The following is a 17,018-nucleotide window of genomic DNA, read 5'->3' as shown; positions in this document are numbered from 1 at the left end:
CCTCCTGTTTCTGGTTTCTCTCTCAGTGCCTGCAAGGACTGCATTTTCTCCACGCCAACCACGTGATGCACAGAGATTTGAAAAGCCTCAACATCCTTCTCAAAACGGATGGCTCTGTCAAGCTGGGTCAGTATATTCTTGGGCAGGTGCAGCGTTCCAGGGATATGTGGGCTGTGGGGCTGCTTTTGAGTGAGTGCCAGCCCCCCCAAAATGGCGCTGGTGGCAGTGCAGGGAGCCTGTTGTGAGCTGACCACGCGGTGGCAACGTGCACAGACCTATGGCAAGGCTCGAGCAGTGCACAGTGGCATTGCTCTGTGCGTGTCCCTTCCAGAGGGAGGGAGCTACATGTCTAAAGTTTGAAAAGCCCCTGCTGGAGGCCGTGTAAAAAATGTGGGGATTTCTGAAGCAGCCAGCACCATATTTCCTTGGCTAAAGTCCTGAGGAAACAGAGCAGGGACAGTCGTCCAGGAGATTCAAGAGCACATTCTCAAACTTCTACCGGGAAATTCTTTTGCGTGCTTTCCTAATTGCACAGGATTCAAATAAAAACGGTCTTTTGCTCTCTCCCCAGCTGATTTTGGCCTCTCTGCTCAACTCACCCCTGAGCAGAGTAGACGGAGATCGGTGGTCGGGACTCTTCAGTGGATGGCACCTGAAGTGAACGGTGAACCCTATGGGCCCAAAGTGGACATATGGTCTTTGGGAATCGTGGTCATTGAAATGGTGGAAGGAGAAGCTCCTGACTGGGAGGAAAATTCTGCCATGGTAAGGTGTAAATACTCTCTGATCCCGCTGTCTTTCTCCCCCATCCCACTTTGTGTGTGCCACTGGACAAAATGCCATTGCCATCTGCTGGAACTACTTCCACCACAGTCCCTTTCTGAAAATGTCCCGGCAGCACATCAGCATCTGCTGGGGTTTTGGTTGCATCCGTGGGGGAACTCAAGCCTTAGCCCAGGCAAACAATCTCCCTTCTCAGGCAACACTGGGCTTTGGCTTAGAAGTCGTTCCAGCTCTTTTGGCTTTGTAGACAGCCCTAATAGCAGCAAACAAGCATCTTAGAAGTGGTGTTATCTTTCCTGAAATGAAGGAAAGTAACCCAAACCCGAGGATGTTTATAAAACAGTGGTTTGGAGAGAAGAAGTGCACCCCCATTCTTCTCACAAGGAAATTTGCCTGAAACCTTAACAAGAGGGTGTGAAGGCCACAGAGTCTCTTGTGCTTCTTGTGCGGTGCTGCTGAAACACTCAGTGACCGTCTTTCTTTCCTAACCCAAGCCGTCACCTCCATGTCACTAAGATGAAGCCTGGCCATGTGGAGAGCCGGCCAAACCCACCCCTTTGTTTCCAGGCACTTTCTAGGATGGCCATGCCATTAATGCATTGACTTGAGTGTCCAAATGAGCAGAGGGCTACCACATGGATGGCGTTTCTCCCTCTTCTGCTTTGACCACCAAAATTTTCCTTTTGCTGCCTAAGGGAAGCTGAAATTTGCAGTCTGATGAGAGACGGAGCTGCAGGTGTTGCCTGTGTGCCCAAAGAGGCATTTTCGTCCCAAGACATTTGTGCATGCATCTTCATGTGTCTGTGTGGAAGATGAGATTCCAAATGTTTGTTTCCTTACCTGAGGAATAACTGAGGGATTTCCTTTCTTTGCTTGCAATTCCCATTGTTTTCAAGAACCAAGGAAAAAGCTTGATGACTTTGGTTTGATGGCAGCTGTGCTTAAGGGACCAACAAGAGCTGCAGAGATGCTTTTCATGTAATTATCTTTGGAAATAGTAGAGTGAGTTAGTAGAGCAAAGTCCCTCTTCCAAATAGCCTGTCAAGCTGCTCAGGTGAACCCTCAGAGAAGGAAACCTGCTTTTGCTGCTATTGTTTCCACTAACAAGGCCAGTCAATGAAATCAGCTGCCAAGGCAAGAGCTGCTGGATGCTGGGAAAGCTGTGGCTGCATCGGGCTTTGGGTGTTTTGTTGGTCAGGAAAGTCATCTCTGCCTCTGTGCCACGGCAGAAAGTGCCACTGCAGAGTGCACCTGAAACAATGGGATCTGGGAGAGCAGTTCCAGACGTGAAAGAAGCGGGTGAGAAACTCGTGTTTCCTTTCTCTTCAGGCTCAACTCCTGAAAGCCACCAAAGGGATCCCAAAGCTGCAGCAGCCCAAGCTCCGCTCCCCTTTGCTGTGTGACTTCCTGAGCTGCTGCCTGCAGAGAGACGAGGCGCGGCGCTGGTCTGCCAAGGAGCTGCTGCAGGTAAAATGCCAAGGGGCTGCAGGGGAAACAGTGTCCCAGGGACGGGCTCCTCCTGCACTGAAGTGCAAGGCATCAGGGGAGCCTCCTCCTCCTCACCTCCACTCTTGGTGCTGTTCAAATGAGAACAGTCAGGAATCCTAGACTGGGCTGGGCTGGCAAGGGCCTGTAAGGGTCATCTGCTCCAAGTGCCCTGCAATATGACCAGGGACCTCTTTCAAGAGATCAGGATGCTCAGACCGGAGATATTTCCAGGCCTGGGGCACATAGCAGCTCTTGCAGCAAGCTGTGCCAATGTGGCCCCACTGTTGCTCCTTAGACGTACTCTGATTCAATCTCCTTTTCCTTTGAAAAATATTGCCCTGCCTTTGAGGCTCTTAGCTTGCAAAGTAATGGTTCATTCTTGGTTTTTTTTTTTTTCTTTGTGCAGCATCCATTTGTAACATCAGCCAAGCCTGTGTCCAGCCTGGTGCCACTGATCACTTCAGTGAAAGAGTGGAAGGAGGAGACAGGAATCAGACAACTGTTTTCTCCAACACCAGTATAGAGAAGGATTGTAGAATAGGACTGTAGAGTAGGATTGCAGCTAGGACAGTGGAGTAGGATAGTAGCATAGGACTGGAAATAAAGTTTGTGAAACCTCAACTCCTTTCAAAGATTCCCCTCCTTCTGAGCCTCTGAGAAAGCTCAACATTTTCTTCTGAAGCGTCAGTTTTTTCTTAGAGGTGGAGAGTGACATTGATGGCTTCTTTGGTACAGTTGGAAAGTGGGGAAGGCTCTCCCGAGGGGAAGCGTGGCTGTGCTGGGCACAGCACAGACCGGTGGCATCGGCCGTCCGGAGCGTGCACAGGAGCAGAGAAAGGCAAACCACAGGCGAGGGCTGCAGGCCTGGCTGAGGATTGCCACCCTTGTGCCGGCTGCCCTCTAACTCCTGGCCAAGGTGAGCAGTGTGTGCAGCGCTCTGGGCACAGGGGAGGGAGCCGGGCTGCTCCGCAGGCTCCGGCACAGGGCAGCCTCCTTCAGGCACGGCGCTTCTGCCGGGGGAAGCGAGGCCAGCGGCAGGCAGGGACAGCTTGTCAGCTCACATCTGCAGGAGCCGGGGCCTCACACGGCTCTGGGAGGAAGCGCCTGCAGTGCTGGAGTTGTGCACTGAGCCAGAGCAAAAGAGTGAAATGCAGAGTGTTCTGCCGAAATATTCCGGGGCGCCAGGCCAGCCTGCTTTGAGCTCTCTGGCACACAGCAAGCACTGTGCAATGCAGCCCTGAGCTGCTGGGAGATAGAGAGGTGTTAGAGAGGAGCCAACTCTCAGATGAAATTTAATGGGGTGACAACGTCATCAAAGCCAAAGAGAACTGTTTCTTAGGAAGGATTCACCTGAGCTGGGTGTGTATCTCCCTCTCCCAAGAGCCAAACACACACACAACACACACACAGAAAATGCTGCTTTTTATTGCCTTTCCCAGCCCAGGGCGAACCGTGTCCCCTTTCCCTTTGGCCGGGAAATAGGAAACTTGTATTCTGTCCCCACCGCCTCCTTTTCTGTCCCCTCCCCTCTTCTCCTACTTCCCTTTTGGTTTGGTCTTCACGCTGGCCCCTCTCCCAGCTCACAGCAACACCCAACAAATCAACTAGAACAAACCCAAACCCTAAATAACAACCCCAAGAACCAACAGCTTTCGTTCTTTCTTCTCATAACCCTGCAGCTGCAGCAAAATATTACCTCCTATCTCCCAGAGGGAATCGGGCAGGAGCCTGTGGCTCGTGCTTGAGCAGTGAACTGATTTGGAAGGGAGCAGAAGGGTTTCAGCAGGCAGTTTGTGTTTTTCTTCTGAATTGCTGAAGGAAAGACACAATGTGGCTTCAGTCAGCAAAAACATTTTCAAGGTGAATTAAAGAAATGCTTGTGAGCAATGCCCAGAGAAGGCAGGTTTTGAGAAAATGTTGAACTGTAACAAATTGTGAATTCCCTTTGCATTAACAGACTGTTGAGCCCTCTATTCCTCCAGAGCAGTGATTGATGTGTGCAAGTGACTACCTTAGCCTTGAGAATAGTCTTCCCAAGAATGTAGCTGGAATGCATTCAAGGGGAAAAGAGTGGTTGTAGGAGGCTCTTGAGCATCAGAGGAGAATTGCAGGAATGGGATGTTCCCCAAATGACCACCCGAGACTCTCAAGAGAGCCCTACTCTCCTGTCAGTAACTTCTGAGAAGTGATTTAAATATGTCAACTAATTTGAGGGAATGTTTAGCCTGTGAGTTTCAGCAAAGTAATGAGTAGGTCTTGTTTCCATGGTTACAAATGAGTAGGTGGGATTTTGGCTGAGCACGTGTTAGGAAAGTGATTCCCCACGCACCCAGCACTGAAATAAAGTCATCTATTGACAGGTGAAAATGAAACCTTTTCCAGCTGTTCCCCTCGGGTTTGCCTTTCTGGGGGCCAAAGCTCTGTGCTGCAGGTGGCCCGGGTGTGTGCAGAGCAAGGCAGCCTCCACAAAGCCCTTGGTTTCCCCACAAGTCGTCATGATTTGTTGCCAGGTGTGCCCAGCTGTGGCAGGAGAAAGAGCCCGCAGTGCAGTGGGCGCCGTGCCCTGCCCGGCCAGGGCTCTCTGGCACAGAGGAGCAGCAGCAGCACCTTTCAACCCACTCCTGCCCTGGCCTCACCTGGGACACAGAAGCCTCTGGAAATCAGCACCACCTGGCCCCTTCCCAGCTTGGAGCAGCTCCTGCTGGTGGGCACATCCTGCACTTCTACTGCTTCCGAACAGGAATCAAGGCACAGGGGGAGACGGACATACAGAGAAGCCCTGGGCTAGTGCAATAAATGGGCAAATGCATGGGGGAATGTGTTAGGAATCATTTCAGCTGTCATGCCAATCCTGCCTTCTCTCCTTTTCTCCCTTCACATTTCCTGTTCTTTTCCCTCTCACATTTCCACCCCTTCCCCCTCTCGAGTCTCACAGTTTTCCTCTCATGTTTGCCTCCCAAGTTTTACTCATTTTCCCCACCCTTTTCAGCTCCCTTTCCTCACGCTTTGCCTCTCACATTTCCCCAACTTCCCGCTTTTTCCTGCTTTTTTGTTCTCTCACGATTCTCACAGTTTTTCCCTCACTTATCCTGCCCTTTTCTCCCTTCATGCTTTTCTCCTTTCCTCAGTCATTTTTCTCCAGGTTTTCTCCTCATGTTTCTCACTTTTGTCCTTGTGTTTCCCAGCGTTTCCCTCTCCCATTCCTCCCACTTTTCCCCTCACATTTATCATTCTTTCCCCCTCATGTTCTTTATAGTTTTCCGGCACATTTTGTGCTCTTTTTTCACTTTTGTTTTCTGCTACTTTTCCCATCAAACTTCCCATCCTTTTCCCCCTCCTCATGTTTTCTGCCTTTTTCTGCCCTCTGGTTTCTCCCTCTTTTCCCCTCAGGATTCTCACAATGTTCCCCTCACATTTGCTGCCTGTTTCTCTCTCTCTGCCAGTAATTTTCTCACTCTCTTCTCCTCACATTTCCCTCCATTTTTTCCTCTATGTTTTTCAGCCTTCCCTGATCATGTTTCTTAGAATTTTCCCGTCATATGTCCTGCCTTTTCCTCCTCTCACCTTCCTCTCCTATTTTCACTCACGTCTTCACCATTTTCCCCTCCGTTTTCTCACCCTTTCCCACTCAGGTTTCCTTCCCTTTTTTCCCTCACACTTCCCTCCTTTTTCCTCTCCCATTTCTCACACTTGTCACCTCATGTTTTCTGCCTTTTTTCCCCTCACATTTCTTAACCCACTGCTTCCTGTCAGTGACTCTTCCTCTTCAGTAGTTGATGAGCTTCTTTTCTTCTTTCCTGCAATCCCCTCCTCCAAAGAATGGGTGCCAGAGCAGCGCTCCAAGAAGCCCCTGCCCGTGTGTCTGCTGAACAGAATGGCTGTGCTCGACTTGAACAATCTCGTGAAGAACAACCTAAACTGCAGTGGACTTTCAATTCCCTCTAGTCTTCATAGTGTTCTACAGAAATAGGTACCCTGAGGGATACACGTCGCAGGTGCGCAGCCGCTGCACCATCCGCCTCAAGCAGATCCCATCTCCGTTTTCATCACCTCACAGTGACTGTGACTCCTGCCTGGACGAAACCACTTGTGATGCTGCTTGATGCTAATTGAAGTCCATGTGGACATTCCCAGCACTTTTTCCTGCACTTTCTGCCCACCAAGCAGAAATGGAGCTTTTTAGATGCTTCTTACAGTGACACCTGAAAGTGCAGTGCTGCCGTCAGCACGTTCCCAGCCTTTCTTCCCTGGGAATATTTCTTTCCCAGAGCCAGCCTCACACCCTGTGTGCCCCGTAGGAAAAGTGCTTTCCCTACAAAGCTGAAGGGATTTTCAGGGAGTCCCACCCAGCAGAAAATGCCTGAGAGGGGCTGTGGATGGTGTCCAGCAGCTCCTCGTGGCCCAGAAACCTTCCCCAAACACCGAGCGCTTCCAGGAAACGGGAAAGAAACACACATCCCATGGGCCTGGGAAGAGGGCCTGGCTGAATCTCTGCTCCTCACACACATCTTCAGGGGAAGGAGGAAAAATAAACGGGCTCCAAACAGGATAAATGGCTCCCTGCGGGGCTTGGCTGGGGGTTTATCCTACAGCCACAGCATCCCAGTCCCAATGGATGCAGGGCCTGGCTCAATCCCAGTTTGGGGCTGGAAGAAAAGCACCAACAATCAGCTTTGCTGAGGCAGCAGCCTGTGGTGGAGCTGTGAGAAAACCTTTGTGCTGTTGCAATGTTTTCCTCATTGCTTTTGTGCACTCTGCAAACAGATTTGGCAAGCAGGCATTGTTACCCTGGGATCCTCCTCCAGGATTTATTGGGGGTGTTTAATACCTGCCACAACCACCCTGCATTTCCCTGAGCTGGCACTAAATGCTGGCCCTGAAGTGACAATTTATGGTTGGGTCTGTTGTCTCAGGATAAACCACAAAGCCAATAGTGGTTGTAAAAGTGCCACTCCCAAAGCGTCCCACTCCCAAAGAGTCCCCTTCCCAAACTGTCCCAAAATGTCCCATTCCCAGTGTCCCATTCCCAGTGTCCCATTCCCAAAGAGTCCCATTCCCAAAGAGTCTCATTCCCACAGTGTCCCCACTCCCAAAATGTCCCAATGTGTCCCATTCCCAGTGTCCCATTCCCAAAGTGTCCCACTCCCAAAGTTTCCCACTCCCAGTGTCCCATTCCCAGTGTTCCATTCCCAGTGTCCCACTCCCAAAGTATCCCATTCCCAAAGTGTCCCACTCCCAGTGTCCCATTCCCAGTGTCCCTCTCCCAGGGCCTGGGGAAGCTCCTGCTGGTCGTTCCCATCACCTCCCAGCTGAGGGACAAGGAAGAAAACCCAGGGATAAAATGTCTGCAACTCCTGTTCTGATAACAGCTGGGAAGGTGCTTTAGCCCCCAGGCACTGCTGCCTCCAATCCAGGTTATCTTTGGGTTGGAATCATGGAATTTGGGATGGAAGGACCTTCAAGCCCCACCCTGCCACGGGCAGGGACACCTCCCACTGTCCCAGGGGCTCCAAGCTGGCCTTGGACACTCATAGGGATCCAGGGGCAGCCACAGCTGCTCTGGGAATTCCAGCCCAGCCCTCCCCACCCTCCCAGGGAGGAATTCCTTCCCAAGATCCCATCTAAATCTCTCCCCCTGTAGTTTAAAGCCATTCCCCCTTGTCCTGGCGCTCCAGGTCCTTGTCCAAGGTCCCTCTGCAGCTCTTTCAGGCTCCCTTGTGGTCTTGGAAGGCCCCAATGAAATCTCCCCAGGTCTTTCTCTTCTCCAGGCTGGACAGCCCCAACCCCCGGTCTGAGCAAAGTCTCCTGCCGCCAGCTGCAGAAAAACGCAAAAATATCCAACAACTTCTCCAATTCTGCATTTTTAGTTAATGAAACAGATTGATGAGGGAAAACCCAAATTGCTTTATCAGCAAGGCTGAGCTGAACCAGCCCCTCCTAAACTCCTGCCCCTTCCTTGCTTTGGAAACACAGCAAATGGAAAGATGGAAACAGATGGAAACACAGCAAAAACAAAAAAAGGAAGGATTCATTTGGTTTGATTTTTGGTATTGACCTTCTACCCCCTCACATTTCTTTTAGCACACTGTCACGATCCGCTCACACAAGTGGGGTTCGTGATGGTTCGTTTTAGGGATCTCAGAGCGCAAAAGACACAGCGGGGGACAAACTCAGTTTACTCTATCACAAATGCACCTTTATTTAGTGTCAACAAATGCGATAGTGGGGAGAGAAAAGAGAATAGTAAGAAAGACAGAAAAAGAGGGCAAGGGGATTATAGCTACCAACATGGAGGGTCGAGTCCTCGAGGCTTTTGAAGATGCCTATAGACGCGATCTTCTCCAGTGGGATGATCACAAAAGTGAGCGGGGGTCTCCAGGGTTTTTATAGTCCTCTCCGAAGCGACAGGCAGTTGGCCAAACAGGTGGGGGAAATCATTGCAGTGTGTTCATTTAGAGAACTCAGAACAAGTCGGTCGTCAGCAGGTACAGTGTCAACCAGTACAAGTCAGCAGGCACAGTCCACCGTGACTTGCCCATTGTTTCTGCTCAGGTTCTGATGTTCCCATATGGGTGCTGGGTTTTTCCATCGAACACACCTGCAGGCAGCACTTGGCCAACATCCCACCTCAGCCAGGCCAGAACTCCTGTGTTGAGATTTTAAAGTCCCTTTTAGGGGTTTCAGTCTCTGTCCTTGACGATGGTCATGAGGCAGATGAGGGATCTTCAGACCGTCTCTTACACACACATCCCATTTCTGTTGCCTTCTCCAGCTCACTGAAACCTTCTGTGACTGCAGTGATGGCCCCTCCTGAGCCAGGCTTCTCTTGCCCTGGGGCAGAATTGTTTTCTGTTCCCTTCATGATGAGCAATGAGATCACTGCTGCCAAAAAAACCTGGGTGAATTCAGCCCAGGTGCTGTGACTCTTCCCCTGGCACTGCCAGGCATTTCCTCTCCCAGCCACATGAAATATTAACATCCCTCCCCTCCCTTTTCAGAGTCTTGTGAAGAAATGGCAATTTATCCCTAAATCAAATTTACTCTGCTGCCCCTCAAACCCTGCAACCACCACAACAAACATGGAAAGCTGATCATTAGACTTCAGAAGGCTGGGAGAAGGAATTGATTACAAAGAAATCTCTGACCTTTGGAGCTGTTCAGATCAGTGTAACTCCCCCAGCAGCACCTTCTGAATGCACCAGGAAGGTGGATCTCGGATGTCTCCTTGTGCCACTGGAATACAGGAGTTTTCCAGGTTGATAACAATTCCCTCAGGGAAGAGACTTGTGGATCCCGAGGCTGGAGCAGAGCCAGAGGATTTGCCAGGGGAAGGAAAAGGGCTCAGTGGTGATGGGAGCGTTTCCCATGATTGTGCTGTAAATACCCTCAGCACTCACTCCCCTCCCATTGTTCTCCTCTGGAATCAAGGGCAGGCAGGATCAGGGGAAGAAAGGAAAGTAAAATGTCAATACAGGTTGGAGCTTTCTGCAGGGAAACTCTGCAATGGCTAACACACACAAAAAGGGGAAAGTTCTCCCTGAAATACTCAAATTAAAAATCCTTCCAGAGGGAAAGGTGGGTGATATCAGGGATTCAGGCACAACATCACTTCAATCATGGGTTACACTATATATATATAGATGTATTTATTTATAATTTATGTAGATGTGGCACTGTGGTGTTGGTAAACACATCACCAATCTAAAGAGATCTATGCTTAATAAATAATTATAGCAGCAGGCTCTTAACTGGCAGCAAATTATTTCATCTGGGATAATTTCATTCATTTCATCCATACAAATAATTCAGCATATTCTAGAACCTGGAAGAATAAAATTCCACAGTTCTGTAGGGATTTTTGTTTTGGAAAAAACCCAAATTACCTAACCCATCCTGGACATGGTTTTATATCCTAAGCCAAACCCAAATACTATAACCCAAATCCCTCCCTGGGAGGGTGATGAGGGCTGGGATGGAATTCCCAGAGCAGCTGTGGCTGCCCCTGGATCCCTGGAAGTGTCCCAGGCCAGGCTGGAGCAGCCTGGGACAGTGGGAGGTGTCCCCGCCCATGGCAGGGCTTGGGAATGAGAGATTTAAGGTCCCTTCCAACCCATCCAGCGTGGAATTCCATGGTTCTGTGAACATTTGAAGGTACCGAATCCTCATTTGCTTCCACCCACCATGCCACCGACGCCACATAGAGCAAATAGATTGCCCTCATCGTACAGCGCACCCGTATTAAAAACACAAATCACCCATAAATTTTAAAAATAATTACAAACTGACCAGAAAAGAAAAAAAAAAACAACTTTAGTCTCACAGACAAAGAAAAGCAAGAACAAGTGACACAAGCTAAAAAAGCTTCTCTGTACAACCAACTGCCGGCAAAAAAAACACGCTACGCCCTTTTCACTGACGGTTCCCGTCGCATTGTAAAAATGAACCGCAAGTAGAAAGCAGCCGTATAAAACCCCACACAACAAGTTGCAAAAGCCACTGAAAGGAAAAAAAAAAAAATCGTGTCAGCTTGCTAAACTCAAGGCTGTCCAATTAACCCTTGACATTGCTAAAAACAAAGAGTAGCCAAAGCTCTACCGCTACACTAATTCGTAAATAGTAGCCAATGCTCCGTAGAGTTGGCTAAAAAAGTAGAAAAAGGCCAACTAGCAACGTAAAAAAAAACAATCTAGGCTGCTGATGAAAAAAAAACCATTGCTACTCGCGTAAAAAAACTACCTGTAAAAATCTGCCACGTAAATCCCCATGTTCCCAAGAATCGAGCTAATAAAAAACACCAAAATAATAAGCAAGTCAATCAAGCTGCCAAAATAAAAGTATCAAAAATAAATTTAAATTAGCAAGACAGAAAAAAGTTGTTCCTAGCTCAATAAGCCCATAATGCCTCAAATCCTCCAAGCAAAAATGCCACCTCTAAGTGAGCCCAAAACCAAGAAGTAAATTTAACCATAGACAGCATTTCTCAAGTTATCCATTACTATAAAACACGTGCTGCAATCAAGCAAGCCAAGCAAGTAAAGCCCTTAGAGTATAGAAAGCAGTAGTCCAAATATAAATATAAAAAAACCTAACAAATTAACTACATCACCCTTCCCCAAACCCACCAGGGCAGGCGCTATGTACTAACAAAAGAAAAAGCCATCACTAAATAGTTAAAAACCTACCCTGTGCCTCATGCTACTGTCCAAAACACCATCCTGAGCCTAAAAAAACAAGTCCTGTGAAAACACAGCACCCCTGAGAAAATCAAATCAAACAATAAAACCCATTTCAAAAATTGTCTTATAAGCACCTAAGCTAAAAAACACAGCATTAAGTAAGTATGCCATATTCCTTATCATGCACCAGCGGTCGAAAAAATTAAACAGTGCAATAACCTGCTTAAAACTACCTTAAAAGCACTAAGTAAAAAAACTTTCAAAAACTAAAGTATTAATTTAGCAAAAGCCACATAGCTAGTAAACACTCAAAGTTCCACCAACCGAGCAAATCCTGCCCAATCTAAGCCCGTGCAAACAACAACAAAAAATAAAGTTCCAATAGTACACATGAAAAGTATACTGAAAAAACCTGTTTAAATTAATCCTGCCTCCAGCAAAAACAATCCCATCCGTGAAATTGTCTTCGCTCAGAAACCAAGTTGCACCTGGTAAATAATGCAAAAAAAAAAAAAAAAAAAAACCAATGCATATCTTAAAAAACCCTTGTCTTAAAGTAAACTACTCATGACAATGTGACTGTATCCATATTTGCATGTATATATATATAAATATATATATATATTTTAACAGTTTAAACTCAATATAATATGTTAGAATAAAAAAAAATTCAAAGTAGATAATGTTGGGAGTTAGGTTTGTTCCTTCTTTCTCTAAAGAATTTTTTCCCCATAAGTTACCAAAGAGACCAAATGTTAAACACTTCAAAATACTTAGCCGAAACAAAAACAGAAACAAAGTAACAAAAAACCCCCACGCAAGTAAAAAACAAACCTTAAAGCAGCTAGAAGCTGTCCTTTTTTTTTTTTCCCCCCCCTCCGGACCTTCAAAAAAAAAAAGAAAAAAACCGGCTAAACTGTTGCTAACTGGAAAAGTTTCACTGTAGCCAAAAAAAATCCAGTCCTCAAAAATCTACTCTGGCCAGTTCAGCCGGAATCCGGAGCCTTCTCTGCCACCCGCAGGAGTTAAGCCAGCCCTGCCCCGCCTTCGGCTTCTTCAGCGCTGCTCCTCTTGCTGCAGAGTGACCCTGCAGCCCCGCGCTGCCGGGACACCCTGCCATCCCAGCTACCAGCCCGAAACTTTCCACTCTTTCAGCTTGCTGCTCTAAAAATCCTGCAAGAACACCAAAACCAAACTGCCCTAAGTTTTGTAAAACAAAGCCCTCAAAGTTCTTAATACTGTTTTTCTTTTGTTATTAATACTGTAGTTATTTGAAGGGGGTTTGTTTGTTTACTTTGTAATACATACTAATAAAAAACTGCTATTCCTATTTCCCAAATCTTTGCCTAAAAACCTCTAATTGTAAATTTATAATTTAGCAAAAAAAAAGTTTACGCTCTCCATTCCAAAAAAACCTCCAACTTTTACCTAGCAAATACCTGTCTTCCCAAACCAAAACAAGTTCCCATGCTCATCCATAAGGAAAAAGTGGCTAATCCAGCCTTTGCCAACTCAGCTGAGTGGAAGGGGGAAGAGGAGGAGAGGATCAGCAGTGACCCAAAAAGAGAAATTAAAGAGGAATTGGTCATTTTGGATCGAGCAGCATTTTGGAGATCTTAGCTGCCCAAGGGTTTGCCTGCACTGAGCTGGGTTTGAAGTGAAAGCCTGACTTTGGTTGAAGACAATTATCAGCTGAGAGAAGGGAGGCCGTGCCAGCTTCTGTGGCAGGCCCCGTGCCCTTCCCGCTGCGGCTGCGTCGGCAGCCCTGGGGGCTCCTTCTGCCGCCCTGAGCCCGCAGAGCAGGGCAGCGGTTGCCGATGGCTCGAGCCATCAAATCATTCAAGGTCCTGTTGGGCTCTCTTAGACACTTGGGCCGAGGGATTCCTTCCGACCTGGGCCACTTTGGGTGGAGCGGGGGCAGGGCCGAGGCAGGTGGCAGGGTGTGCATGGGCCCTTTGTGACACGGTGCAGCAGCGTGGTCACCGTGGCAGGGAACAGCACAGGGTGTCCGAGGAGCCTTTGTGACACGCGGTGACATAGGTGCTGGCAACAACGCAGCCACGCCACAGTGCTCGGAGCACGCCACGGGACAGGACGCGCCGGAGAGGTGCTGTGAGGAGTTCCCACACAGCCCGCTCGTTTGTGCCCGACCCGGAGCCTTTCCGAAGCGCTGCTCCTGCAGCTGACCTCGCGGCCAGACTGCGGGACTTGGTGACTCGGAGCTTTCCCGAGGCATCTCCCAACCCTGCGGTCGGTGCCCTCGCGGCCAGACCACAGGATCTGGTGACCTGAAGCACCACAAGGAGTCTCCTGTCGTTGTGGCAGGAGCCCTCAAGACCAGTGTGCAGGACTTGCTGTCCTGCAGCCTTCCTGAGGCTTCTTTGCCGCAGGTGCCTTCAAGGCACAACTGCACGACTTGTTGCCTCAGGGTTTTCCCTAGTTTCCTCAGAGGCATCTGTCTGAAGGTGCCCTCGAGGCCAGACGCTGACATGGCAGGCAGATTTCGCGACCTCCTCACAGTTTGCTGGGGGAGAAGAAATACAAGCCCTGGAGATGCTCCAGCACAACCCCCTCAAGAGCTGGAGCAGTTCCAGCCACAGCAGGATGGTGAGTGGCAGAGCCGGGCCACAAGGCCGATGGCTGCGGACAGCTTGGCCCCATCCCATCCCATCCCCGTTCCCATTCCGCCCACTGACAGGATGGAAGAGGGGCCGAGGCTGCCCCTGCAGCAGCTATGCTCCATCCCCTGGGGCATCCCGGGGCTGTCCCTGCCTGGGGAGAGCAGGGCTGGCTTCTCTGGCCGCTCCTGCAACCCCTCAGCTCTGGCTACGCTCGCTCTTTGCCAGATGCAACCATGGAGCAGACACAGGAGAAGAAGCCCACCCGTGGCCGCTTCCGCAGATCACTGAAGGTACGTGCAGCCATCCCCGCCTGGGCTGGGCCTGCTGCCACTGCTCGGCCGAGCTCCGCGCTTGGAGCACTCCATGGAACGTGTCTCTCTTCCCTGTCCTTTGCTCTCCTGCAGATGTTCCGGAGGCTCGTGCCCATTCGCCTTGGGATGACCAGAACCCGTGCAACAGCTGAGCCTGACCGCAGGCTGACTGAGCTCCAGGCAGAGCCCAATGTCAGCCCAGATTTGGCTCAGTGCTTGGATGCTGCAATCAATGACGCAGCAAATACGGACATGGCAGTGACTGAGTGCGTGGCCTTCAGAAACACCAACACAAAAGAGACCCTGAGTCTTGGAGGCCAGGAGAGTGTGGCGGGAGGGGAAGCACTTCTTGGGGAAAGCTGCTCCCTTGGACAGCGCTCCAGGTCTTCCCCATGTCTCCTCCAGGTGCCAGCCATGGTGAAGGACCTTCACCAGAGACTGGCGGCCTGTGTCACTTTGGATGCCAGGATGCGCTTGGACTTTCTGAGGCTGGCCGAAGAGCAACCTGCTGACGTTGTGCTGACCCTCCTGCGCTGTGCCCCAACGTGTGACAGGTATGGGGCCCACCTGCCTTGAGAGCTCAGGGCTCAGCAGCCTTTAGGGCCCATTGCCCTGCAGAGCCTGTCCAATGGGCTCTGCCAGACAGGCGGAGCGGTCCAGGACCCTTGGGCCCCTCTGTTCCACCAGCCTGCTGCCATGCTCCCTCCCTGCCCCTCAGGGCACCAGGGCTCTGTCACCTGGGCCTCCACAGCTGCACAGGGCATGCTACTGTGACTGAGACGGCCCTGACACAGAGCTCCAATCCCACAGAGCTGCTGCAAGCATGTGGAGAGCCATAGGCTCGTCGGCTGTGACAGCGGAGAAGGTGCTGCCAGCACTCATCCGCGTGATGGAGGATTGGCCTCTGCATACAACGACCACCTCCGATGGCGACGACGAGGACGTTTTTGCCCTGGCGGTGAGCTTCTGGAACCGGCCTCTGCTCGCTCCCCGGTCGCCTCTCCATCAGCTCTCCGTCCTCTCCCTGCCTCAGGCACTGGCTTAGGGCAGGCTCAGGGGGCTCCAGGCCCGTCGCTCCCCCTGCGTCTCCCCTCGGGCCCTGCCACACGGACATCTTAGCACTGAGCTCTGTCTCGGGCTGCTTCTTTTGCAGGCAACTCTGGGGCTGTGGCTGACTGTCCAGGTGCCCAAATGCCACAGGGCAGTGCTCCTTCATTCAGCCCGTCTGTTTGTTGCTCTCCTCTTCCACATTGTCATCACCACACAAGAGATGCCAGTGGAAGTTGCTAACTTCTGGAGAGCGTGCCAGGAGGAACACGGCCTTCCCAGCAACCCCAACAGGTGCCAGTCCTCCTGTCTTTTCAATGTCCTTGTGGCCGGCGCCAGCGCTCGCCGTGTGACCTGGGTTTTGCTCTGCACACAGGTTTGCAGTGCAGGCCATGAAGGCTCTGTTCAGCCAAATGTGGTGGAACACAGAGATGATGGCTATGGAGCGCAAGCGTGGCTGGGACACGCTGCTCTGTGCTGACACCCAGCACTATGCCGTGGGTCTGCTGGCCAGGTGAGAACCCCTTCTCTCCCACATTTGTCCCCTGTGCCCCACACAGTCCCTGTGCTCATGGCCTCGAGGGCCTCGTCACCGAGGGACGGCCAAGCCGACTGGAAAAGGCTGGCAGAGGAGGGTGCCCAGAAGGGGCCGCCTCCCAAAGCGCCCACATCCCCCTCCAGAGATACTGGGGAAAGACCGGACCTGTGAGTTAGACCTCCTGGGAGAAGACTGTCCCCCCCACCTCAGGCTCTTGCTGCCTTTTTCCCCCTGACAGGGAGATGCGCCGTCACTTGGGCCACACCTGTTCCCGCATTGGCTTCTACCTACTCCAGCCACTAAGCAGGGAGGAGCCACGCTGGGATCTGCCCTCCCTGGCATTCCTGGTGGAGGTGAGCCAGCGCTGCCTCGCTCAGCTGCCTCTCAGCCCTCTGCCCTCTCGTAGCTGCAGCTGCCTGGGCCGGTGCCCGAGCCCTGTGCTGCTGCTGCTGCTGCTGCCTGGGCCCGGCCCTGTGCGCTTCTGGGCTCCTGCTGTTCGGGTCACCTGTCACTGCCCTGTGCCTTTCAGGTCATCAAGTTCCTGGACCTGAGGGAATGCGCAGGCCGTGTCCTGGAGGAGATGTCAAGGCACCTGCGGGGCACGTGCAGGCAGAGACGTCACCTGGCGCTCAAAGGCCTTGTGCTGCTCAGCGAGGAGCCCTCGATGGTGAGAAGGGGGCAGCGGCTGAAGCTGCGCTGGGGAAAGCAGCCCCTTGGGCTGGCTGGGCTTCAGGAGCTGAGGCAGCTGCTCCCAGCTCTCCTGCCTCCTGCTCCAGCTGCTCGAGTGCTTCGGGACAGGCCTTTGGCCTCTGGGCCCAGCAGCGGCAGGGTGGGCTAGCAGAGCCAGGGCGGTGTTGGCGCTGCAGCTCTTGGTGGCTTCCCAGCACAGCCTTGTGTTCCATACAGGCCGGAGGTGTACGCAGCCTGCTTCCAAGCCTCCTGGAGCGGCTTGGGGATGCCGACGGAGAGGTGGTCGCCATGTCCCTCTCTGCGCTCACCAATGTGTGCCAGCGGAAAGACTCCGTGATCGGCAGGACCACTGCCCTGAAGCTAG

This window comes from Chamaea fasciata, unplaced genomic scaffold (assembly GCF_029207755.1).
Source record: "Chamaea fasciata isolate MVZ Bird 193981 ecotype frontalis unplaced genomic scaffold, bChaFas1.0.hap1 SCAF_34, whole genome shotgun sequence".
Lineage (NCBI taxonomy): Eukaryota > Metazoa > Chordata > Aves > Passeriformes > Sylviidae > Chamaea > Chamaea fasciata.
Note: the sequence above shows the minus strand (reverse complement) of the source record.